The sequence below is a fragment of the Alligator mississippiensis genome, chromosome 1 (genome assembly GCF_030867095.1).
Source record: "Alligator mississippiensis isolate rAllMis1 chromosome 1, rAllMis1, whole genome shotgun sequence".
Classification (NCBI taxonomy): domain Eukaryota; kingdom Metazoa; phylum Chordata; order Crocodylia; family Alligatoridae; genus Alligator; species Alligator mississippiensis.
The window spans coordinates 218,222,997-218,249,928 of NC_081824.1; positions in this window are offsets into that span (position 1 = coordinate 218,222,997).

Consider the following 26,932-nt stretch of genomic DNA (forward strand, 5'->3'; position numbering starts at 1 on the left):
ACATCAGATACCAGACTGATGGCAAGCTCTTTAATTTGAGAAGACTATAAGCAAAGACACAATTACAGGAAGGGACTGTTCATGATCTTCTATTTGTTGATGATTGTTCCCTGAATGCCAAATCTGAGTCCAACATGCAGCAGAGTATGGGCAATTTCTCTTCATTTTGCAACAACTCTGGTCTCACAATCAACACTAAGATGACAGAAGTGATGCACCAGCCTGCATCAGGAAAGTTTTATGTAGAGCCTACCCTCACAGTGAATGACCAAACCCTCCAGGCAGTGGACAAGTTTACCTACCTCAGCAGTACATTGCCAAGTGCAGTTCATATTGATGATGAAACCAATGCCAGAATTGCCAAAGTAAGCATGGCCTTCAGCAGACTACATATAAATGTGTGGGAGCACAGAAGCATTAATCAACAAACAACATTGAAGGTCTACAAAGCCATTGTGTTGCCAGCCCTGATGTATGCATGTGAAACCTGAACAGTGTACAAATGCCATGCTATGAAGCTGAACCACTTTCACATGGGCTGTCTAAAGAAACTGATGAGGAGAAGATGACAAGACAAGGTCTCAGATACTAAGGTTCTCACATGCACAGATATTCCAAGTATCCACCCTTTGTTGATGAAATCACAGATGGGACTGGCAGGCCACATCACCAGGATGTCAGATGAGCAGCTGCCAAAGATCTATGGCAAGCTACAGGAGGGCAAGAGCTTTCAGGGAGGCCAGAAGAAATGTTTCAAGAACACCCTAAATTCATCCTTGAAATGTTTCAACATTGACCTGAAGTCTTGGGAAGATCTCGCTCATGATCATTCCACCTTGTGAAGCCTCATCCATATTGGAGCTACAGTGAAGTGTCGAGAGAGAGCAGAAGCACAAACAACATAAATCTAGCAACAGCAGCAGCACATCCACTGTTGATCAAGCAACCTGAAGAGGCATCTCTTGCTCAGTGTGCCACGGACAGTTCAAAGCACAGATTGGCCTGATCAGCCACCCGTGTGCTCACAGAAACTAAACCAACCAGTGATGTCATGGTCATCTTCAAATTTGAAGGACAAACAACAACAATGCTTGCCCATGTTTCTTTCTACTGCTAACTTGTGCTATTTTCAGTTAATGTCACTGGAACTTGGTCATGCTAGAAACACTATATCAAAATCCCAGCAAAGCCATGGTAGGATGGCACCCTCAGTAGGAAGAGCGAGTACCAAGTGAATTAAATACCTTTTGCTAAAGTCAGACCCTGGCCTCATAATAGTGTGAGAAAGCAGAATGAAGATTTATTGAGCTACACAAGGTAGAAACTGGAGGTTTATTCTTTTCTCCCTCCTCTCATCCTTTTTTGTATCTGTGATGCAATTCATGCTCTGCACACCAATGGTGAGGTAACTTTCCACCCCTCTAGAAAAGAAACTAGGGCTCTAGTTTCCAGCCCTATAGAAAAGAACATCAAGAGAAGCTTATGCCTTCAGTGATTCAGACTAGAAGTTTCAAAACACACAGCATTAAAACAGCCCTATCATTAAAAGAAGAAACCTCCCTGCTCCCCTCCAGGAGCCATTTCTGCTGGCCAGTCTGAAGATGTTACAAACCTGGAAGAAATCATTATGCTGTTCAACAAGCTATGCCAGGTCTGAAAATGGAGATAAGTGATTGTGAGAAAGGACAAGAACCTACAACTTATAGAACTGAGAGGCTGGCAAAACACTTTGTAGACCGGGGGAAATAACAGCAATTTTGGCCTTGAGGAAGAGGAGGACAGGAAAGCAGACATGCAGCCTCTATCACCCACCTGTCTGCGCCAGCATTAGTAGGACTGAGCACCTATTAGTACTTTGTGTTCAGTGTGGTAGGAAGGAGTCAAGAAAATATACCTACTCAGCCTTAGTGAGGAGACATGATCCGGTGCATTTTGTTCTGTAATCACTCAGAGTCAAGGCATCTGACAGGGATCTACTGTGTTTGGTGTCTGAGTTGTAATGGGCAGCACTGTGTAGCGTGAGCTTCTGAATAACATAACCCATTCCAACTTTCCCTTTAAAAAGTACAGTTCCACACATCTTCCTTTCATATCCAAGCATAATAGGTTTTTAATGTTTGTTAACTTTTCAGTCCTGTGTTCCCATGTTAAATTGGTATCAGTCCAATCCAATTCTCAACTACACAAGGCAGAAGCCAGTCACTGAACAATCCCACCCTTCTTCACTGGTTCCTTTAATTTCTTCAAGTCATTGATCTGTAAAGTGTTGACTCTTTTAGTCACTGTGTAGAGTCCCTTGGTGTTAACTTATCTCTTTCACATAGAGATTGCCAAAACAAGACTTGTTTAGGGAGCCTATTCTTGTTTAGGGAGCCGACATGGTAAACCTCCATACCTGTACTATTTGTCCAGCTTCTAGTACTGTGGCTTTTCCATGATCTCAGTATTACTTTTTTCCATCTAAACACTTCACTCTGAATATCCAGCACAATTGTCCACAATGAAAGTTGTTGAACATCCTTTGGATAAACTGGTTGCTCTTCCAGATACTCATATTTTCAGATCAGTTACAACCCATCCATTAAGTGCGCTGGATTAGCAATGTTCAGTTAAGTCCCTGAGGTGCCCTGTGCTGTCGCATGAACTAACTTTGCTCCCGATCAGCAATCTTACTCTGCTACTTCATGCAGGACCAGCCCTACTACACTTGCCATTACTCCTCTCTGTGGTCATCTCAGTTTGGAGTAAGATTTGGATTACATTGTTCTTTATGGTCTAGAATCCATCCTCTTGTTTTCCAAGTAAAAATACAGATCTATTAAAACTGCACTGGAAAGAGAGATTAAGACTTCTCTGGGGTAATTTCCAGCCCTCTGAGGTTCTGCTGTGTGTGTAAAAGCTTATTAGCATGTCAAATAAAACATAGCATCTCCTAATAATTAGCAGGGCTTTTGAGCAAAAGCATAATCTTTGCTCTTTTTAAAATCATATTCCAGTGTGGTTTTGCTAAATGTCTGTGGCTTTGATGTAGCAGCAAATAATGGATATGAATTGATCTGTATCTTACAAATAAATGTTATTCATTAGTTTATTTATATTTAAATGAAGGGTGTTAGGCTGTATACAGTAGCTTGGTAATATGTTGAAAGAGATAGCCTTTCTTCAACTTGGCTCATGAAGAGCTCAGATAATTACTTGGTGGGCTGTTTTGAACAAAAAGGTAACCTAGTAAAAAGAGTAATACTGGAGAGAGAGAGGTCTTTTGCAGAGGATGTTGGGTGTGCTTCTTTGATCTTGAAACAATACTGCCCTCCAGCAGTGATTCATTACAAGCTAATATGAAAAGTCCTGTGAAGTTGGCAAGTCCAATTTGCTACATTAAACAGGAAAAAGAGAGAGAGAGAGAGAGAGAGAGAGAGAAATTGATAACCACAAAGCAAAAGTCATGTTTGTGAAAACTTCACAGAATGAATCCAAACCGGGTAAATCACTGATTTAAACTGAATCCCACAAGTTTCCAAACTCTTTATACCAAACGTGCAAGAAGCAGGGTTTTTTGGTGATATTTTTAATTGAACCAACTGTAAAGTTAGGAGACATGTAAGACAAGCTTTCAGGCATATGTATCCTTCTTACCAAGTAGTCTTTAAATAGGGCTTAAACCCAAAATTTTTATGAGCAGACAAGTTTTAGAGATGTAAAACACTGAATACGCTTCAAGAAGTATGGATTCTAGCCTCTGGAAAAGGTGATAAACTTCCTTAACTCCTACTTCATTGCAACATTTTAATAGGTTCCCATGTCATTTTTATGTGTGCGTCATATATGTTGATACTTTCATTCCTGGTCTAAGCTAAAAATCAGGAAGTACCCAGATAATAAAAGAAAAAAAAATTCTGTACTTAAATTGTAGCTTCAGTGACTATAGTCATGGGAAAAATACCTTTCTTGGGGAAAAAGGCTAATGGTCAAAATGCATGGACCTATAGAAATCTGTAGAATAGAAGTAAAAAATAACAAGGATATTATATTTTGACCTTTACAAGGGACCTTCCTAATATCCTCCACCTCAACATGACAATACCAGGCTGAGATATTGTGTAAGAGGTTTCTGTTTTATGTTGATATTCCAGGTGCCTATTAAGTTGTCTTGTTCCTTCTACTGTTTCAGAAGCTGTTTTGTTCTCTTATTGTAAACCTTCCTCAACTGTTGTTGGGAAGGGCACCATATAAATCAAACAAATGAACAAACAAACAAACAAATTCTAAACCTCCAGGTGACATTTTTTTTGCTGAGTGTGAGATTTTTTAAATCAGCCATTTCCTTACAAAAAAGAATTTATAACCAACCCTGAAGGAGGCAATTATGGAACAATCTTACCAAAGAAGAAATTACACCTTGGAGACTAACTGGTTCAAAGAAGCATACATTTTTGTAGGCATCAAGCTACAAGCTACTTTGTCAAACTAAATTGCCTTTTCATATAAATAAATAAAATAACAATAAAAAAGAACAGTAATAAGAAGAAAGAGTGAAATAGGGTGTTTCTTATTGGGGGAAAAAAGAAAAATGCCACAGAAACCTAAATAAAATATAAGGTCTTTTGATGGCTCTTGTGAACAGGCCATTCACATTTTTAAACAATAGATGATCAGACCTAAAAACTGAGAAAGAAAGAAAGACTTTTGACTTTTAAGAGGCATTTATTCCAGGGAGGGTGACAAATCAGGGCCAGTAGAGATTATGTACAGGTTGGCCCAAAGATCTGGGCCTCATGGACAAGGCCTGGCTCTCATGGCCTGCAAGGCCTGCCCGTACATTCTAGACAAAAAAAACAAACAACCCCCCCACCACCCAAAGAACAAAAGAAGTATGTACATATATACAGTTCTGCCAGTGGGGATGCCCAGGGGGTCCTCGGGGCATCAGGGGTCGACCCGCATGAACAAAGTCCAAGATCTCAGCTTGCTGGACGTATCTCTGCACCTTGAGCAGCTGGTGGCGTCACAGGGCAAGGAGCAGGAATCCTGCCTTGACTCGGCACAGTGCCCCCTCGAGGGCCCAGCATTCCTCAAAGGTGGACACCGTCCGCCGGAGGACCGCGTGCTCGAACTCAAGCGAGAGGCGGGCCCGCACCAGCAGGCAGAAGAGCTGCAGGGTGTAGACCATCCCGGTCCCGGTGAGCCAGTTTCGCCGGCTCTTCAGGGTGGCCATCTTGGCCTGGCCCAGCAGGAAGTTGGCCAGGCTGACTGTGGCCCGCTCGGCCACCCGGTATGGGAAGGAGTGGATGTAGATGTCCTCCGAGAATTCCTGGCCCAGTGCCCGAAGCAGCACTCCAAGGGTGGCAAAATTGAGGAAAGCATAGAAAATGTCCTCATCCAGCACCCCCGGGCAGAAGGGGCAGGCTGCTGAGGCCACCGGGTCCAGGTGGTGCACAAAGGTGCCAGTGGCCAGGATGCCATGCACTAGTTGTCATTGGACAGCATGCCTTGTACAGCATGCACCACACTGGGGTCCCGGACCATGTCAGGCACCGCCTCCACACGGTGTCAGGGAGGTCAGCCAGCACCTGGATGTGCCGGGTGCGCACTACCCACATGTAGAGGCCCTTCCAAGCCAGTGCGCCAAAAGGGCAGCCTGTATTGCTGCTGGGAGGCACAGGGAGCCTAAGCAGAGTGTTGGGCCACTCAGCCAGTTTGCTGGGCACTGCTGGGATAACCAGCAGTGGTGGGAAGGCGTCACCTGTGGCGTCCATGGTGGGGAGGGTCTGGTGAGCCTGGAGATAGCCTTCCAGGGTGGTCGCTGCTTCCATCAGGAGGACGGCCCTAATGGCCCGCAGAAGCTGGCCTGCAGTGCGGACGGAGCGCAGTGCCAGCCAGGCAACCAGGGCTTCGGGTGATAGCCAGTCCAAATGAGCAGGGTCCAGGAGGTGCCCCAGGCAGGTGGTGTGCACTTCGATGAGAGCAGCCATGAGGCTGGTGGAAACCAGGCTCGGCACAACATGCTGTAGGGCTGGGTTGTAGACCAGGGGCTCCCAAAGCATTTGTGGGAACCGCAGGTGCCTGGCCTGGGGACAGAGATGGAAGGCAGCTCGCCAGGCCCGCACCATGCTGCAGTAGAATGGGGGAAGGACCACCCCATTCAGGAAAGTGAGGTCCAGCATAAACAGTTCCCAGTCAAAGCCAAGACCCCCCCCACTCGCTGCAGGAACCGGCACACCAGCTGCCGCCATAGAAGGTGGCTCTCGGCATACAGGAGCCTCTGGAGGGCTTGCAGGTGGTAGGCAGCCACCCTGCTGGCCAGGTCGATCAGGCTCTGGCCCCCCTCGGTGGTGGGCAGGTAAAGGGTAGCTCACGGGAGCCAGTGGCGTCCATCCCAGAGGAAGTCTACTAGGAGCCATTGCAGTCTCTTGAGTAGCTCCAGCAGAGGGTCCAGCACAGTGCAGCAGTGCCACAGGGTCACCGTCGCCAGGTTGTTGGTGATGAGGACCCAGCCACAGTAGGAGAGGGCAGGCAAGTGCCAGTGCCAGCGCTGCAGGCGGGATGCCACTCCCTCCGCCAGGTCCTCCCAGTTGCGGGCTGCGAAGGTGGGCAGCCCCAGGAATACTCCCAGCGTTTTGTGGCCTTTCCAGTGCCAGGTGAGGAAGAAAGAAAAGTAATGTTTCCCTAAGTCATTTTAGAATCAGAATCAGATCCCAATTGTCATATCAACTCATTTATCCTATATAGCAATACAGAAGAATCATTAAACAAATTGCATCAGGATATTGCTCTCATAATTATTGATAGCTAAATATTATTTGAACATTTATACTTGAATTTGGTAAAAGGTATAATAGGTCAACATGGAGAATGAAGAACTAACTGGTAAGAATCAAAGATTTGACAAAGATCTTTCATGTCGTTCACCTAGTCATTCCCATTTACACATTCAGTGAATATGTTCCAATATGCATCATTTCAATAACCCTTTTTTCTTTTAAAGGAAAGTTGTTGCCAAAGTTGTGTTTGTAATTTGTCAGTACCAAGATGTCCACCCTCAGATATTGTTGATTATACTATGTTCAGAAGTTTCCTTTACAAGGATGGATTAGTGAATCTTTTGGCTGTTTAAAAATTAGTCTAATTCATCAAAAAAAAATCCTTTACTACACAAAGTATAATTAAGTACATGCCACAATCCTGTGTGTGAAAGGGCACGCTCTAGGATGGAGTAGCTAATACAGACTAATTAAGAAGTCAGCACTTGGCATGTGGAACGTGCCCCTAGTGATTGTAAGTGCCCGAAGGTGAGTCATGCAACTTCTTTTCTTATATAAAAAACCTTCTTTCTTCAAGAAAAAGAAAAAAACCTTCCTCTTAGGAAAATGGGCTGCAGACGTATGACATTAAAACAAAAACAGGATTTGTTTTCCTGATTTAAGTGGCAGGCATTTTCAATAGGGGCCTTGACAACCTGAGGCCACTAGTGGTCACAAGTGATAATTCTACATTCTCTATATTTAGCTGATACTCAAGGGTTTCCTACTTCTAATGGGGTGAGAGGGGCTTGTTCTGTTTTGTATTTCATCCTTTGGAATAGGATAATGTGAGTAATTGATTTTGCAGGTCAGCTGTCAAAACCAAAAATGAAATATTTTTGTTCAAATCAAGTCAGATTTTTTGTATCTTTTTTAACCAAAATGAAAAGCCAAAACAATTCATTTCATTTAAATACAAAAATGTACCATTTGACCTGAAATAAAACATGACAAATTGGTACCAGTAAGGTAAGCAAGGGAAAGGAAAAGTGTGACTCAAAACTGAGAAGAGGAGTTTGTGTCTCTCTGTTATCCAATAGGTAAGACTTTAGGGCAATTACTTAGGATGTGGAAACCTGAAAGGGAAGATCCAGAAGGGATGCATTGATGCAGCTAACCCTCCTACTGGACTGGACCACACCGTGGGAGCTTCTAGGGACTTTTCTTAAAGTCTACAAAGCACCTAAATCCTCTCCCCTTTCTTCCCCGCCCCCTCCACTCCATTCTGCCTGGTCCCCCAAGATCAGGAGGGAGGAAGAGAAACCCCCACTCATTGCTGCTGCCACTGTCATTGTTCCCAGCTGAGCCCGGCCTTGCACAGCCTGGCTGTATCATACAGGAGTGGCGTAGGAGCTCCCCCATCCCCTGGGACAGGAAGGGAAGCAGCAGCAAAGGTGGGCAGATGGACAGGGGGTGTGCATAGAGAGGAAGAGGGGGAATTCTTATGTGCTTTCAGGACTTCAAAAAAGTCTCCAGGGGCTCCCACCACCCAGTCTACCTGCACTTGGGAGGTGGGGGGAAAGAGGCTGGGAGTACAGGTGCAACCACCCCTGCAGCACAGTTGACTGCTCCTCCATTCCCCTTTGCCAAGTCCTGGATCCTCCCAGGAACACCTGGTTTCAATTTTTTGCCAGAAGGGATTTGAACTTACACATTGTCTCTTTCTTTTGCCATCTCTCTCAGTAACTATTTGTATTATACAATAGTAGAACAGTGGCAAGAGCCAAAAGGATCCTACCAGCCTGCCAAGTACTCTGTGGTCTGGTTGTTAAGACATTCTTCTGGTGGGTACGACATGTAGGTTGGTTCCATCCCCTCAGGTAGCAAGAAAAATTCAACCCTAATCTTCCTCATACTGTGCAAGCACCCTAACTACTGACAACCCGAGCATAACAAATCTAGCCCTGCCTGAGAAATTTTTTCCAGCCAACCATGTTGTGGGTGATCTCTTTTATTGAATTAACTACAGTTGGGAGGGTTACAAACAGCCATTTGAATATGAAGTACCACCCTTCCTCAGGTCTCCACCATTCAGCAAATTTGGTCTTACTTTTCAGAGAGTTTGGGATGACAGAAACTGTATTTTTAGTGAATTTACTATTTGCCAAAAAAATGTCCCCAGATCTACACAAACAAAGCAGCACACTCTTAGCCCAGATGAATGAACACCTCTGTTTATTAACAGAACAAGAAAAAATGTTGGCACTGCAAAACTTCCTCCATTCTTTCTTCCCTTCTACCTTACCCTGCTGGGTTGTCAGTAAAAATCTGCAAGGCCACTTCAAAGGGTGAGAAGGTGGTCTAAATCCAAAGCTCATTCAGCCCTTGCCTTCTCTGCAGATTGGAAAGAACAATCTGAATTATTTGCAAAAAATCATGAGTTCTATATTAAATGTAGCCATTCACAAAAAAGTGGCTCATACGCACCAATGAGGACAATTCAATCAAAACATCTTTTCAATCTGAAGAGGCAGACAATAAAACAAATCCAGTGTCCACCTGCATTATAATGGAGAAAGAATAATATTCTTTTTTCAAATATTGTAGTATTTTTTTAACGATACTAAGCCATCACCTTGATGACTGGGGCAGTTTGGGACACTCATCTGAAGAAATAAATCATAAATATTCAGAAGAGGACACAAAAAATAATTAGAGCTATGCAAAGACCTTACGTGGATATGAGGAGAGATGTAAAAGATTAGGGCTGTTTGATTTGGAAAGGAAATTACTCAGATTTGAGAGGAGGAGCATGTAATAATGAACTTTCAATCAGGCACTCCAATTTACCCCTTCTCATAATGCAAATATAAAAGGTCACTTTTTCCATAAAAAGGAAAATTTAAAAAAGGAACTGCATTAAAAACAGCTACTAAAAGATATATACTTTACATATTTCCTAATTTGCCTATGAGACTTGGTTCCCCAAGCTATTTCTTAGTCAAGAACCTTACATGATTCAAAAAAAGATTAAACATTTGCATGTAAGAATAAATAGGAATGAATAGTAAGAAAAGAACATCTACTTTTACACAGCCTGGGATAGAAATGTGTAAGTCAATTGTAACTACGCAGAGGTTAGAAAGGTCCTTCCTCATGAAGGTGTAATTGTATAACTGTGCATTATACCATCTACCTGAAGCATCAAGTATAGGCTAGGGTCAAAGATGACTAGATGGATATTTGGCTTGATATGGTATGGCAGTTCCTATCTTGACAGGAGTGATTCTAATAGAAGGAGATAAGCAAAAATAAAAATAAAAAAACAAAAAAAGAAAAACTGAGCATATTCTCAGTATAGACTGCAGTGACCAAGAGTAATTGCATCCATGATTCTCTCTCTATCTTTCTCTCTCAAGCCTTTGCCAATAAGTTTTAGGAGAACAGAGGGCCCAACAGCCATTACTAAAAATACTAGCCAATTGCCCATCAAGAATGAGAGGGGAGCAGGCAGGGACAGAGCACCAACACCTACCACCCCATGCCACTGCTGCCTCCCAGGAACAGGGGCAGGAAACTTGCACGCAGTGGCCAACACCCACTGTCCCACGCTGCCGCCGCCCCACATCTGGCCCCAAGCCAACCCCGCTGCCTCCTGCCATTCTCTGTCTGGCTCCACGACTCCCCTTCCGCCCCCCCCCCCCCCCCCCGCCACACCAGTCTGTGTCTGGCTCCACATCCAGAGGTGGATTAATGTGTACTGCGGCCCTGGGCAAACACAAAATTGGAGGCCCCTTCCCCCCATGGGAGCTGGGATGTGGCGGGGGGGCAGGGCCTCTCCCCCTCCTGGTGCTGACAAGGGAGGATGAGGGGACCCTGCTGAACTGGGGGTGGGGGGACACATGCCCCCTTCTTCTCCTTGCTCCCTGCCCCTCCTGTCCCACTATGGCCAAATACAGACACACACACACACACACGCATTCACACAGACAGGTGCATGGTATTCTCACTCGCTGTCTGCACATGGACACAGACACAAACATACTCTCCCTGCCAGGAACACAGACACATGCATGCGCACACACATGCAGACAGGGGCACACTCTACTCCACACTCTACTCGCTCACTGCACATGGACACACACTCAGTGCACACGCACACACACACACACACACACACACATACACACACACACAAACTAGATCTGTGTGAAGCGGCTAGTATTCACTTCAAATCTGGCAGATTCAGGGGACAATTATTTGGACAATTATTTGATTCGGTGATTTGAATCACTGTCCCGAATTGATTTGGCTGAATCTGATTCGGAGATTCAACCAGCACTGAATCACCCAAATCTCCGAATCAAACAGGCCCCATCCCCCAACTCACTCTCCCAGCTCCATCAATGGCTGCCTTGCCTGCCCAGCTCCTAACTCTTTGGGGGAAAAAAAAAGCCCTGCACTTACCAGATGCTGCAGAGGCCATTTGGGCTTCTGGGGGCTCATGGCAGAGCCCCTCCACACAGTCTGGGGCAGCGGGGGGCAGCAGGGATCGCCCCCCCCCCCCACCTAGCAGCATCCAGTGAGTGTGGGGCTTTTTTTTTTTTTTTAAAGAGTCAGAACACTGGGGCCAGGCAGGGCAGCCATTAACAGGGCTCAGAGAGTGGGCGGGGAATAGGGCTCATGGCAGAGCCCCACCCCCCCGCAGCACAGGACAGCAGGGATAACCCCCCCCCACCACCACCACCAACTGGCAGGAGCCAGTGAATGTGGGACTTTTTTTTTTTTTTTTTCTAAGTGCTGGGATGCTGGGGCTGGGTGGGCAGTCATTGATGTGGCTGGGAGAGTGGGCAGTGGTCAGGGGGCACACAGGGGGGCTGGGGCCTGGCAGGGGTCCCTCTCCATCAGCCCCCCCCCCATCCCCCTACTTACTGTCAAGGAGTCCGGGTCCAGCTCTCTACAGCGGCAAATGTGAACTGCCTGAATCTCTGAATCTTTCCTGAATCAATTTGGAGGCTTCAAATCAATTCAGAACTTTTTCTTGGTCTCCCAGTTCGATTCAGATTCAGAGATTCAGCCACTGAATTGGGCCAAATGTCCTCCAAATCGAATCAACACCTGAAGCTTCACACAGCCCTAACACACGCGTGCACATGCACATACCGACACACGGATGCACACACGCAGATGGGCATGCACTCTCATTCACTCTGCACATGGACACACAGGCACAAATACACTCTCCCTGCCATGAACACAGACACATGAACACACACTCACACACACATGCACACACAGATGGGTGTGCACTATATTCACGCACTTTCTGCACATGAACACACAGACACAAACACACTCTCCCTCCTGTCATTCCTGGGAAGATCCTGGCACAGCTCAGTGGCTCTTCCAGAGTCACGGCACCAGGAAGCCAAGGGTGGGGGGGCATGTGGCCCCTGTTTTGTCCATGGGGCAAGGTCAGCTGCAGCGGCGGGCTGGGCTCTGCCTGCTTCCTACCTGCATGCCTCGCTGCTGCTCTTTTGATGCACGTGGTGCTACGCTGCCATCAAAGGCAGGAGTGGGACATGCAGGCAGGGAGCAAGCAGAACCCAGCCCCAGCTGCAGCTGCTCTTGCCCCGTGTCCTCCCAGGTCCGTGCCTCTGAAGGAGCCACCGGGCTACACCGGGCTCTTCTTAGGGACAACTCAGGGTGGGCACAGGGATCCTGGGGCCTCCATCCCCTCCTGTGCAGCCGAGGCTGTCTCTGCTTTGGCCTCTGGCTCCAGGCCCCTCTACACCCTGGGCAGTGAGGGAAGGCAGCAAGGGCCAGTGGTTTCATGGGGCTCACCAGAACAATGGCCCAGAGCTCAGGGTAAGAGGCAGCTGCACAGGCACAATGGAGCTTGATCCCAGGTCTGCTCTGCTCCCTCCCAATCCCTGCCCACTCCCAGCTACGCTCTCCCCCTCCCCACCACAGACTTTCTCCCCCTATTACTTTTCCTCCCTCCACCTATGGGCCCTACACCCTCCCCCCCGATCTGACCCCACTCCACCCCCTCACAACCACTCTGTGTCCACCTGGCCCTTGTCTGCCTGACACCCTTCCCTTTCCCTCCCTCCCGGCTGTTCTGGGGGGCAGCCCTACTGCTCGGGTGGCCGGGGCGTGTTCCCAACCACCGAACTTCCCTACCAGCAGCTCAAACTTGGTCCCGTGCAGCCCACATTGACCAGTCAATCATCACCCGCCCTCTCGGCAGTGCATGCACAGTTGGCCTGGAGCGTTATGGACAGAAAGACAGACAGACAGATGGACAGACTATGACTTTTATTATATTAGAATGGAGGCATAGCCTAGACAAGTATAAATACATGCAATTCAGTAACTCATGGGCAGAGATAAGAATGGGACAAGCAGCTCCAAAATCCTCCTCCTAGGAAGTATCTGCTATGTCCAAGCAAATGAAAAGGCTGTTTGGACGCAACTGCAGATAAAGACAATGCAATATAAACTAAGAGGCTCATGTGAGGAAGGTATATGCTGATCCCTTACTAAATGAGGGTCAAAAAAAGGACATTAAACACCAAGTGTGAGCCAGTTTTCTTTCAGAAGAAATATGTCTATTTGGCACTTTTTAGCCAAGTGACTCTTCATGCTATCTAATTACCATAGTATCCAAGACTGTAGCAGGGACTCAGAAAGCAGTTGTAAAGGACAACAGATGAAGAATATAAGGAAGAATATAAGGAAGCTGTTTCTTCAACCAGTTAGCAAGGAACAACCCAGAACATCAGAAGATGAGGTTGGAGGTTTACAACCTATGTAACCAGCAAACAGATATTTGACAGGTGGCAGAAACACCCCCTAACTTGGAGTAAGTCAAAGATGGAAAGTTGCCCAAGTTATGACAAAGGAGAAAACAACAACAAAGAGCCCCAGGAAAGAAATAAGAGGCTGGTGGCTCTATATAGAAAACTTGCTCTCACATAGATCCCAACCTTCTCCACTACCCTAATAGTTCCTAGTCAAGAAGAATACTTGGTCCAGGAGATTTTAGACTCAGAATGGAAGCAAAGAAAATTATATTACTTAGTGGACTGGAAGAGTTATAAGCTGAAGGAACATACATGGGAACCAGCAAGCAACATCCATGCCCTGATCTATTAAAGAGGTTCAAAGATGGCCATCCAGAAAAGATTGGACAACCACCCTCCAAGGGCTGCTATTAAGTGGGGAGAGGGTGAGTGGGAGTGATGTGTGTGTCAGGATTAGTCCTGCTGGATAGCAGCAGTGCCCAGCAGTCAGGTAGCTTAATCCCTTTCCAGCCAGCTGGTGTCTCACTTGGCTGGGCTTTAGGCCTCCACAGTCCTGGTTTAAGTCCTAGCTTCAAGACCCCCATCCAGGTGGCCTCAAATGGGTTAAACTACTCCCCTTCTTCCTGGGTCTTCTCAGCCCACAGTGTCCACCTCTTTCTCTCTCTGGGACTCAGGCCTAAAGGGGGATAAAACTTGCAGAGCAATGTAAGGCAATGCAGCCTTTAAACGTCCCCTCACTACTGTTCTTGGTCCTCTGGTTCACTTCTTAATAGCCTGATCCCAATGAAAGCACCACCCCTCTGGGCACTCAACCAAAAACAACATGAACTTAAATTTTCCTTCTTCTGGGTCTGCTCAGGTGAAAAAAAGATAAAAACTTTCCCACCACCTTTACACAGCACAGTTCCCCTTACTCTGTACCTCCATGTACTATTGTGGCCTGCCTGGGAGCTCTGCCTCCTTCCCAGCCAGAGATAGAGTACCTTCATTAGCCTAAGGGCAAGATTTTTATTCCCTCTCCTTCTGCCCAGCCAAGTTTATTGCCCAGCCCCAGTACAGGGGTTTCTCCTTAGTCCTTGCAGCCCTGACAACTGCTTACCCTTTACCTGCAATTACTTCTCAATTCAGTCCCCCTGGGGCAGGGCTACTAGCAATTGCAGGCACCAGGTTTCTTCTCCCTTTCACTGCTTGCCACTGGGGGGCTTCAGCAGTTGGGGACAAAGAGGTGGTGGCATTGTTTTTCATGTAAAACAGACACATACTTGTTCTGAGGTTCAGTATGAAGTGGGAAGTAGGCTGTTGAAAATCTCTGGATCAAAGTAAAGAGAACAGCAAGGGAGATGTCATGGTAGGTGTATTCTATAGGCTACCAAGCCAGTGGAAGCAGCTGAACGAGGACCTGATGCTCACAAGAGACTTTAATCACCATCATGTCTGCTGGAAAGGTAACACAAACAGTGAACAAACAGTTCAGCAAGTTTCTGGAGTTTCAGGGATAACTTTTTGGTACAGGTGGTGAAGAGGTCAACTACAGACAAATGCTTTTGATTTACTGCTCACAAATAGGGAGTCATTGGTCAAGGATACAAAGGTGGAAGGTAACTTGGATGACAGTGCCCATGAAATGAAATAGTTCAAGATCCTAAGAAAAGGAAGGAAAAGCAGTGGGCTAAAAACACCAGACTTAAAAAAAAGCAAATTTTAACAAACTGGGGAACAGTCAGTCTGCTTCTCATAGTGGAAAGCTTTAACAAAAAAGGAGTCTAGGAAAAATGGTTATATATTCAGGAGATCATATTAAGAGCACAAGAGCAGGATACCCCATTATGTAAAATGTATAAGAAGTACAGCAAGAGGCTGGCATCTTCAGTAAACTGAAACTCAAAAGAAAAAATCTTACAAAAAGTGAGAACTTGGCCATATAGGGATAAATATAAAAGTACTGCACAAGCACACAGGGAGGGAATTGGGAAGACCAAGGCACAAAATGAGATGCAGGTAGCAAGTGACATAAAAGGCAACAGAAAATCATTCTGCAAGTATGTCAGAAGTAAGAAGGCAACTGAAGAGAGTGGAGGTACCTTACTGAACATGGAGGGCAACTGAATAATTCATAGATTCATAGATGTTAGGGTCGGAAGGGACCTCAATAGATCATCAAGTCCAACCCCCTGCACAGGCAGAAAAGAGTGCTGGGTCTAGATGACCCCAGCTAGATGCATATCCAACCTCCTCTTGAAGACCCCCAGGGTAGGGGAGAGCACCACCTCCCTTGGGAGCCCATTCCAGACCTTGGCCACTCTAACTGTGAAGAAGTTCTTCCTAATGTCCAGTCTAAATCTGCTCTCTGCTAGCTTGTGACCATTATTTCTTGTAACCCCCGGGGGCACCTTGGTGAATAAAACCTCACCAATTCCCTTCTGTGGATTATACAAAGAATGCTGAAATATTTAGTGTGTTTTTACTTCAGTCTTTGCAAATAAGGGGAGCTATCAGATGATGAGTGCAGTTGGAAGCACAGTTAAGACAGAACAATGAGCCTATCAATCAGGGTAGGGAAAGAGCAGAAATTACTCACAGCATCCAGATGTTTTCAGTCAGTGGGGCAGGATGGACATCCTCAAGTACTCAAGAAATTGGTTGTGGTAACTGCAGAATCTTTGAGAATCTGAGTGTTGGATGAGGCCCTAGACAATGGGGAAAGGGGCAAACAAAGTGCCCATCTTTAAGAAAGGGAAGAAGGAGGATCCAGGGAATTACAGACCAGCCACCTCAAAACATGCCCAAAACCATTACGGACCACAATGTCAAGGAATCTATTTTTAGCATATAGAGGAGAACAAGGGGATCGGGAACAGCCAACATGGATTCATCAGGAGCAAATCAAGCTTTACCAAACTGCTTTCCTGCTACGAAAAGGTGACAGGCTTTATGGATAGGGAGTGTAGTGGATGTGATATACGTCAACTATTGCAAGGCTTTCAATACTGTCTCCCACGACATTCTTATTAGTTAGTGAAATACAGTCTAGGTAAAAAGTACTGTAAGATGGAAACTTGGCATTATTACTAGGGATGAATATAAGAGTATTTCAAGAGTACTGCATGCTCAAAGAATTATTCAGCAATGACTCAAATGCCCAATGGGGAAGAGGTTTGAGAAGAGCTCCCCAGGGGGTTTGTTCTTGGCCCTGCTCAGTATCTTCACTAATGATTTGGAGGATGACATTTAGTACACAGTTAGCAAATATGTGGATGATAGCAAGCTGGTTAGAGGTGTACACAGTCTAGAGCAGAGGTCCTCAAACACCAGACTAAGGAGCCATGTGATCCAGGCCATGGAGCTCCCCAAAGGTACAGAAATTTGGCAGCAGGGAAGCAGTGGCTATTAACACTGCCACCACCCCTGCACCACCAAATTTCCAGCCCCAGGGACTGAATAACACAGAGTGTTGAGGCCTGATTCATAGTGGTATAGGCTGGGGCAATGGGCCTAATCCCATGTGGAGCCATGGCCACCACATGGTGTGCAGGATCAGGGCCCAATCAATTGACCCACCCTGCACCAGTCGTTCAGCCTGTAGAGCAAAAAGGTCAGGCACCGCTAGCCCAGCAGACAGGACTGGGACTCAGAGGGCATGTCTACACATGCATTTATACTGGTTTAAATATACTATGCAGTAAATTACTGCACAGTAAGCAGGAATAGGCCAGCGCCTACATGTGCAGGCATTGAAGTGCATTAGCATTATGTGCGGACTGACTTGGGACTAAAGTTAGTCCCAAGTCAGTCCACACACACAGTGTTATTGCACAGCAAGGCATCTACATGTGCATTACAGTGCAGTAACTAATTGGGTGTAAATTTGATACCTACATGATACATGTCAGTGCATAATTTTTGTTACTACGCAGTAAATGTACACATGTAGTCATGCCCAGAATTCCCTCATAACCAGGGAAAGACAGTCCAAAATGAATCCAATACAGTTTAATAAGGGAAACTGCAAACTTCATGGAAGTTTAAGAGCAGGTTACTCAAACATGATCTGGAATGGCTTAGGCAAGGATGAACCTGCTTCCTGAGGTCCTATTATTCTATTACTTTAAGGCAGAGATCAGCCACCTTCACCCATGCCACAGCCAGGTAGCAGGGGGGAGTGGTGGTGGCAGTGTCCAGATCCTAGTTCCAACCCACCTCAAACCCAAATTGGGTCATTCCTGCCCTCCACTCAAAAATGTCATTGACTGCTGTTCTATGGGCATTGGATAGCTCCTCTCACAGAAGTTTGATACCTTTCCCAGTGAAAGATATTACCTCACATCACAAATCTTGTGCAAAGCATATTAAGATTTGGCCTCAAAGAGTACAGCAGTGCAAGAGTAATGTATTTCAGAAAAACAAGTAAAAAGCATTGGCAAGATACCTAAATCTAATGCTTTAGGAGAAGCCTGAGAATTCTGTACAGGATACCAGAGTTAAGGAACACAAAGCTTGTAATCACCTGAAGGAAAGGCAAAAAACAAATGGCAGTGAATGAGTTGCCATGAGGGACTGTTCACTGATTAAAGATCAGCAGTTACAAAACTGGTTTGGAATTAGGAACAGAGGAAGGCAGAGCCTGCAAGAAACTATGATGACCAAGGGAGATAAACAATTCATTTATAGAAATTGGGTAGAGAAATTAGGATTACAGATTAAGTAGGTCCTTTAATAAAGGGCTTTAATAGCCAGAAGATTAAAGCACTCCTGCCTGCTTTTTCAATCCATCTTTAACAACAACAATTCAGCTTTCTTGTATGAAATTCACTCTAGAATATTAAGCATATTGAAGTATTTCATATTTCAAGTTCTGTTTCAGAGCATCAAGGCAGAGAATGACTGTCATCTATCTAGACAAGGTTGGGTTTTTTTCTCCTCAGAAAGAGATGCGTTTTCTTGTGATACTGTGTTTTGAGGAAATTGCTCTTTGCATGTTTCCTCAAGCTTGATGCAAAACGGAAATTAAAGACATTTTGGTCCATCCAACTAACATGAAAACACATCTGCAGCCCAGAGGCTTTATCGGGGTAAGTGTCCCTGCCATACAAATTAAATAAACCAAGGTTATGTTGGAAAGGGGAAATGATAAAGATTGCTTCATACCCACAAGGCAGAACCTCAGCTAGTAGAATCAACACAGCTCCACTGGCTTCAGTGTGGCTATGAAAAGCTATCCCAGCAGAGAATCAGATCACTGGGTAAACACTAACCATATGCTTAAACACTTGGTTAAAGGACTAAGCCAAGGTGCTCTGCATCAGGCAGGACTGAACCCATGGATCTTTCCAATGTTTCCATCTAGCAATGCCATTTACATATTCCACCCAGGCACTACTATGCTTTATAATCTTTATTGCATACTTTTTGTAGTGAGGTGAGATTGTGTAGTTTTACAGATGGGGAACTGAGGCAGGGAGAGACCAGCCCCGGTCACCAACACAAGGGGGGTGGCCAGAGTTCTCCCCCACCCCTACAGAGTCTGTGCTCTAGTAGCAAAAGTAGCCATTCCATGTTGTAGCAGCATCTGAGGATGTGGGCACTGTGCTGCTGTTGCTGGAAGAGCAACATCTGGGGTGGGAAGACCATGCAACTGCAGGAACAGGCAGGGACTGTTTGAGAGTCCCTAACATAGGTTAGATTCCTGCATGCCCCCTCTCCTCCTGCTCTAAGAATCTATGCCCTTCTGATGCCCTCCCTCCCTTGCTCGTCCTTAGGGTTTACTTAGCAGGCCAAACCTGCCGGTTATGTCTCTGTGTACATCCTTTATAGATTCATAGATTCATAGATGTTAGGGTCGGAAGGGACCTCAATAGATCATCAAGTCCGACCCCCTGCATAAGCAGGAAAGAGTGCTGGGTCTAGATGACCCCAGCTAGATACTCGTCTAACCTCCTCTTGAAGACCCCCAGGGTAGGGGAGAGCACCACCACCCTTGGGAGCCCGTTCCAGACCTTGGCCACTCGAACTGTGAAGAAGTTCTTCCTTATGTCCAGTCTAAATCTGCTCTCTACTAGCTTGTGGCCATTGTTTCTTGTAACCCCCGGGGGCGCCTTGGTGAATAAATCCTCACCAATTCCCTTCTGTGCCCCCGTGATGAACTTATAGGCAGCCACAAGGTCACCTCTCAACCTTCTCTTGCGGAGGCTGAAAAGGTCCAGTTTCTATAGTCTCTCCTCGTAGGGCTTGGTCTGCAGGCCCTTGACCATATGAGTTGCCCTTCGCTGTACCCTCTCCAGGTTATCCGCATCCTTCTTGAAGTGTGGCGCCCAGAATTGCACGCAGTACTCCAACTGCGGTCTGACCAACGCCCTATAGAGGGGAAGTATCACCTCCCTGGACCTATTTGTCATGCATCTGCTGATGCACGATAAAGTGCCATTGGCTTTTCTGATGGCTTCGTCACACTGCCGGCTCATGTTCATCTTGGAGTCCACTAGGACTCCAAGATCCCTTTCGACTTCTGTGCCACCCAGCAGGTCATTCCCTAGGCTGTAGGTGTGCTGGACATTTTTCCTCCCTAGGTGCAGCACTTTGCATTTCTCCTTGTTTAACTGCATCCTGTTGTTTTCTGCCCACTTGTCCAACCTATCCAGGTCTGCCTGCAGCTGTTCCCTGCCCTCCGGCGTGTCCACTTCTCCCCATAGCTTTGTGTCATCTGCAAACTTGGACAGAGTACATTTCACTCCCACGTCCAAGTCGCTGATGAAGACATTAAAGAGTATCGGTCCAAGGACCGAACCCTGCGGGACCCCACTGCCCACACCCTTCCAGGTCGAGACTGACCCATCTACCACAACTCTTTGGGTGCGACCCTCTAGCCAATTCGCCACCCACTGGACTGTGCAGTCATCCACATCACAGCCTCTTAGCTTGTTCACCAGTATGGGGTGGGATACCGTATCGAAGGCCTTCCTGAAGTCCAAGTATACGACATCCACCCCTCCTCCTGTGTCCAGGCGTTTCGTAACCTGGTCATAGAAAGAGACTAGGTTGGTCAGGCACGATCTGCCTGCCACAAACCCATGCTGGTTTCCCCTCAGCATAATTTGTCCTGCCGGGCTCTCACAAATGTGAGCCTTGATAATTTTTTCAAATACTTTACCAAGGATGGAGGTGAGACTGACCGGCCTATAGTTGCCCGGGTCCTCCTTCCTCCCCTTTTTGAAAATGGGGACCCCGTTAGCCCTTTTCCAGTCCTCCGGGACTTGGCCCGTGCGCCACGAGCATTCGAATATTCCCGCCAGTGGCTCTGCAATGACGTCGGCCAGTGCCTTCGGCACCCTCGGATGGAGCCCATCCGGGCCTGCCGACTTAAAGGCATCCAGTTCTTCCAAGTGACTCTGCACCACCTCAGGATCTACGCATGGAAGTCTGGCGCCTTGCAGCTGCCTCTCTACAACCCCAGTGAGAGACTTGTCGTGCCCCTCACTTAGGAACACTGAGGCAAAGAACTCGTTGAGGAGTTCAGCCTTGTCCCCCCTGTCTGTCACCAATTGCTTCTGCCCATTTAGCAGAGGTCCTATTCCTCCCTGGGCCTTCCTTTTACTCCCTATATATCTAAAAAACAATTTCTTGTTGTCTTTTACTTGGGTTGCCATCCTCAGCTCCATGGTAGCTTTGGCCCGCCTAACTGCCTCCCTACAAGCACGAGCAGAGGAGGTATATTCATCTTTAGTGATCTCACCCTGTTTCCACTTTTTATGTGCTCCCCTTTTGGCCCTTAGGCTGCCCTGGATTTCTCTGGTCAGCCATGGAAGCCTCCTGGCCCCTTTCCCTCTTTTGCCTCGCTCGGGGATCGTCTTGCTTTGTGCCCAAAGGATCGTTTCCTTTAGGCACAGCCACCCTTCTTGGGCACCCATCCCATCAAAACTCCTACTCTGCAGTGCTTCCTTGACTAATCGCCTGAGTGCAATGAGATCAGCTTTCCTAAAGTCTAGCACTTTCACCCTACTAGTTACCTTACCCACTCGCCGTCTTATGTTGAATTCTATTATAAGGTGATCACTGTCTCCCAGATAGCTACCGATCTGGAGGTCCCCTATCATGTCATCTCCCGTTGCCAATACCAGATCCAGTATGGCATTCCCCCTAGTGGGACCATGCACCTCCTGTGTCAGGTGGAGGTCCTGTACACAAGTTAGAAACCTGCGTGAGCGATGGGACCTTGCTGTCTGCGTCTCCCAGCAGATGTCCGGGTAGTTTAGGTCCCCCATGACTACCGCCTCTTTAGCTTTTATGGTCTCCGAGAGTTGCCTCAGGAGCCCCGCATCTATTTCTTCCCCTTGGTGTGGGGGTCTGTAACAGACCCCTACCACCAAATCCCTTGCTCCTTGCCCCCCATGTAGCCTAACCCACAATCCTTCTACTTCCTCAGCCTCGGATTCTGTCTTGATGAGGGTTGATGTGTATTGCTCACTTTAGATGCAAAATACCTTCTAAAATCTGGTCCTAAGCAAATTGTCTGAAGTCACCTAGGGTGCAGACAGAAGTGACAAATTTTACCCGATCTGGCTACAGAAAGCAGTCTATAGCTATGACCAAACCAATTCACAGCTACGGACAGCTTAAAAATGGCCAATTGGGTAAAAATCTGAGTCCTCATTGCTTGAGTGTTCAGATCAAATCATTTCAAAACAGGATATCCTCTGTAACTTCTGTCTTCACCGTCTGCGAGCCTTGAGCTGTTTTCAAAATGGGAGCAGGGAAAGGGAGCAGAGGGAGTTTGGTTAGGGGTTTTTCAGCCCCTGCTGGAGGGTGAGGTGCGTGTATGGGAGCTCACCTGAGGTGGGGGACCTCCAATTTACTGACTCCACCCTCCAGAGCCAGCTGAGGAACCCCTAGAATGAGGTTCCTCTGCTCCCTTTCCCCACTCCCATTCTAAAACAGGAACAGGCTGGAAGAGAGGATAGGCCATTTCTATGGGAAACCAGCTGCAGACTGCAGCCAGCAGCTAGATTCCCCTTCCCCCTAGAACCAACAGTGAACTTCTGTTTGGTCCGGGGGATCATTGTAACTCAGAACACTTCCTGTAAAGCCTTCTCAGTTACAGCAGAGAGCTGCACTTCTGTCTGCACCCCTAAGGTCTCCATGGTGGAGTAGGGAATTGAATCCCAGGTGTATGAAATCTCTGGTTAGCCCTCTACCCACTGAACAACTCAGCCTCTTTCTTGTAACAGCAATGAAGACCTGATTGCCAGATACAGCCATACAAGTCATTGTTCTCAGGCCTCTCAAAAGGCTTCTAAGATACAAGCCTTATCAATCATGACCTCCATACAGGCTTGCAAAATAAAAGAGACTTCCACATTTATTCATCAGTTAGAGAATAGGAAACATTGCTGGAAATCAGAGGCGAGAAGAAGCTTTGTTTATAATCTTCCTCCACATTTCTATGGGCATAGAAATGTCCATAGAATGTTATATTAGATTATGGAATTGCTAATAAAGCATTTAATCCAGTATTTGACCCCCAACTATTTGATTTCCAGACCACTGGCAAATACATCAAGGGGAGACATACAACTATACAAGGATTAGGAAAAATCACTATACATTCAAGAATATATAAATAGGGAAAATTTCTTGCTAGCCCTTGTCAGGTAAACCTTAAAAATCATGAAGACTTATTTTGCTTGACTATTGCTTGAAGCCTGCAACTCTATTTAAATAAAACCCATTTATTGTTACAGCTGTAACTGTGGATAATTTCATCATCCACATAAGTCTAATCCTTTTAAAAAATCCAGCTGAACTCAGACACAATAATAGCTTTTTGTTACTGAGTTCTAAGAGGTAATAATTCTTTGTGTTTAAAAAGAACTTCCTTTTATCAGCTGTGTCTTGGCTATTAATTCCCTTGTTTTATGATAGCACAAACCAGAGATGACAAAATGACCTTTACAAATTATTAATTATTTTAGGATCCTGGAAATTACCATATTACTCAGACTTGAGGTCCATGTGGTATAGCAAATAGGTGACAGTGGCCAGCACCAAAGGGTGCCTTATACACAAGCAGTGAGGCTGCTTTGACACATTGTAACTATGTACATTGTAACTATGACACGTTATAGCATTAGAGCAGACTCAATTAATCAAGTCTGCTGGAGCGTGGCAATTACTGCACTCCAGCAGACTTCAGCATCTTGTGTATTAGCATCCCCGCACTTAAAAATGGCAGCAGAAGTGTTTTAACTAAAACACGTTCAATGAGCTGTAGTTAAAGCGACCCCCATTGCCATGTTTAAGCACAGGGATGCTGATACATGAGACACTCCAGGCACTTTAATTAGAGCAACTCTCAGAACCACTCTAATTAAAGCAATCCCCCCTCCCCCTGGCATGTGTATAAACTCCCGAAGGTTTCAGGGGGAACATACAAGAACTCTGAAGTTGGTAGATGAGAAGTCTTGTCCCCTGCCCCCTACCTGAGTAAGCTGCACTTGGATCTTATTCTTCATTGCCAGTGGCAATCCTTTGATTCAAGGATGATCTCTACCATGGCTTTATTGATGGGTCCAAAAGTGACTTAAGAAACCAATCTTTGAGCCACAGATCTGTCCTCAGAAGTTGCAGACCTTTCTGCAGGAGAGAGTAGACCAAAGGCCAGGATTTCTCTCCTTTCCTTCCTCTGTGCTCTCTTCTCTGTTTGACAGCAAGAGGCTTTACCTCAAAAGCTACTGTTTGGTTGAAGTTGCAGTGCCATTCAAGTGAGTTAGCAGCTAGTTCCTCCTAACTTTTGAAGTTGCTCTCCACTGTCTTGAGGTATGCCTTAGAATCATAGAACCAAAGAAAATTAGGGTTGGAAGGGACCTTAGGGCTAGGGACAGACATTATGCACAAACCAGTTTAAATGATCAGAAACTGGTTTAAACCTGTAACAGAACAGATGTTCAGTGCACTGAAACCAGCTTGAGATAAACCTGGTTAAATGTAGTATAAGACTTAACTGATTTGGGTCAAACTGGTTTATGCAACGTCTGTCCCAGACCACTTTCTCGTTTAAGATAAACTAGACTCCCCCAGCATCCTGGCATGCTCTCTGGGCTGGGGGGAGCTCTCTGCTTCACAGTAGAGTTTAATGGGGTGATAAACACTGTTATCAATTCCCTGCTTGGCTCAAAGCATCCTGCCGGGGCCTGGCCACACCCGCCTCAGCTCAGCACTGTGGAAGGGAAGTGAGGGCTGCTCTAGCGCCCCCAGCTTCTAAGCGGAGCCACTGCAGGCATGTGCCTGCATTTTTTCAGTCCAGAGGGAATGTCTGTGCACGTGCAAACCAGTTCAGCCTAGCCAGGTTAGACTAACCTGCAAAGATTGAATCAATTCAGGCTCAGGCTTTTTGAATGTCTGTCCCTAGCCTAGAAGGTCATCTAGTCCAATGCCCTGCTCAAAGTAGGACCAGCCCCAAATAGATCATCCTACCTAAGGCTTTGTCTAGCTGGATCTTAAAAACCTCCAAGGATGGAGATTCCACAACCTCTCTGGGTAGCCTGTTCCAGAGTTTTTCTACCCTGCTAGTGAGAAAGTTTTTCCTAATATCCAACCTAAACTTCCCTTGTTGCAACATAAAACCATTGCTCCTTATTCTGTTATCTGCTGCCATTGAGAAAAGTCCAGTTCCATCCTCTTTGGAACCATCTTTCATGTAGTTAAAGGTTGTTATTAAATCCCCCCTCTCAGTCTTTTCTTCTCCAAAATAAATAAAACCTGTTCCCTCAGCCTCTCCTCAGAAGTCATGTGCCCCAGCCCCCTAATCATTTTTGTTGCCCTCCACTGGGCTCTCTCCAATTTATCCACATTGTTTCTGCAGTGGGGGGCCCAAAACTGGGCACAGTACTCAAGATGTGGCTTCACCAGTACCAAATAAAGGGAAAGAATCACTTCCCTTGATCTGCTGGCAATGCTCCTACCAATGCAGCCCAGTTAGCATTCTTTGCAAAAAAGGCACACTGTTGGCTCATATTCAGCTTACAGTCCACTATAACCTCCAGGTGCTTCTCTGTAGAGCTGATGCTCAGGCAATCAAAGCCTGTACCAGCAGGCCCGGATGAGCTCCATCCGAGGGTACTGAAGGCACTGGCTGATGTCATTGCACAGCCACTGGCGGGAATATTTGAACACTCGTGGCGCACGGGCCAGGTCCCAGAGGACTGGAAAAGGGCCAATGTGGTCCCCATTTTCAAGAAGGCGAGGAAGGAGGATCCAGGCAACTATAAGCCAGTCAGTCTCACCTCCATCCTTGGCAAAGTCTTTGAAAAAATTATCAAGGCTCACATTTGCGATAGCCCGGCAGGAAAAATTATGCTGAGGGGAAACCAGCACGGGTTCGTAGCAGGTAGATCATGCCTGACTAATCTAGTCTCTTTTTATGACCAGGTTACAAAATGCCTGGATGCAGGAGTAGGGGTTGACGTTGTTTACTTAGACTTCAGGAAGGCCTTTGATACAGTATCCCACACCATACTGGTGAACAAGTTAAGAGGCTGAGACATGGATGACTACACAGTCCGGTGGGTGGTGAATTGGCTAGAGGGTCGCACCCAGAAAGTCGTAGTGGATGGATCGGTATCGACCTAGAAGGGTGTGGGCAGTGGAGTCCCACAGGGCTCGGTCCTTGGACCGATACTCTTCAATGTCTTCATCAGCGACTTGGACAAGGGAGTGAAGTGTACTCTGTCCAAGTTTGCAGATGACACAAAACTGTGGGGAGAAGTGGACACGCCGGAGGGCAGGGAACAACTACAAGCAGACCTGGACAGGTTGGACAAATGGGCAGAAAACAACAGAATGCAATTCAACAGGGAGAAATGCAAAGTGCTGCACCTAGGGAGGAAAAATGTCCAGCACACCTACTGCCTAGGGAATGATCTGTTTGTTGGCACGGAAGTGGAAAGGGATCTTGGAGTCCTAGTGGACTCCAAGATGAACATGAGTCGGCAGTGTGATGAAGCCATCAGAAAAGCTAATGGCACTTTATCGTGCATCAGCAGATGCATGACAAACAGATCCAAGGAGGTGATACATCCCCTCTATCGGGCGCTGGTCAGACCGCAGTTGGAATACTGCGTGCAATTTTGGGTGCCGCACTTCAAGAGGAATGTGGATAACCTGGAGAGGGTCCAGAGAAGGGCCACTCGTATGGTTAAAGGCTTGCAGGCCAAGCCCTATGAGGAGAGACTGGGGAACCTGGACCTCTTCAGCCTCCGCAAGAGAAGGTTGAGAGGCAACCTTGTGGCTGCCTATAAGTTCATCATGGGGGCACAAAAGGGAATTGGTGAGGTTTTATTCACCAAGGCGCCTCCAGGTGTTACAAGAAATAATGGCCACAAGCTAGCAGAGAGC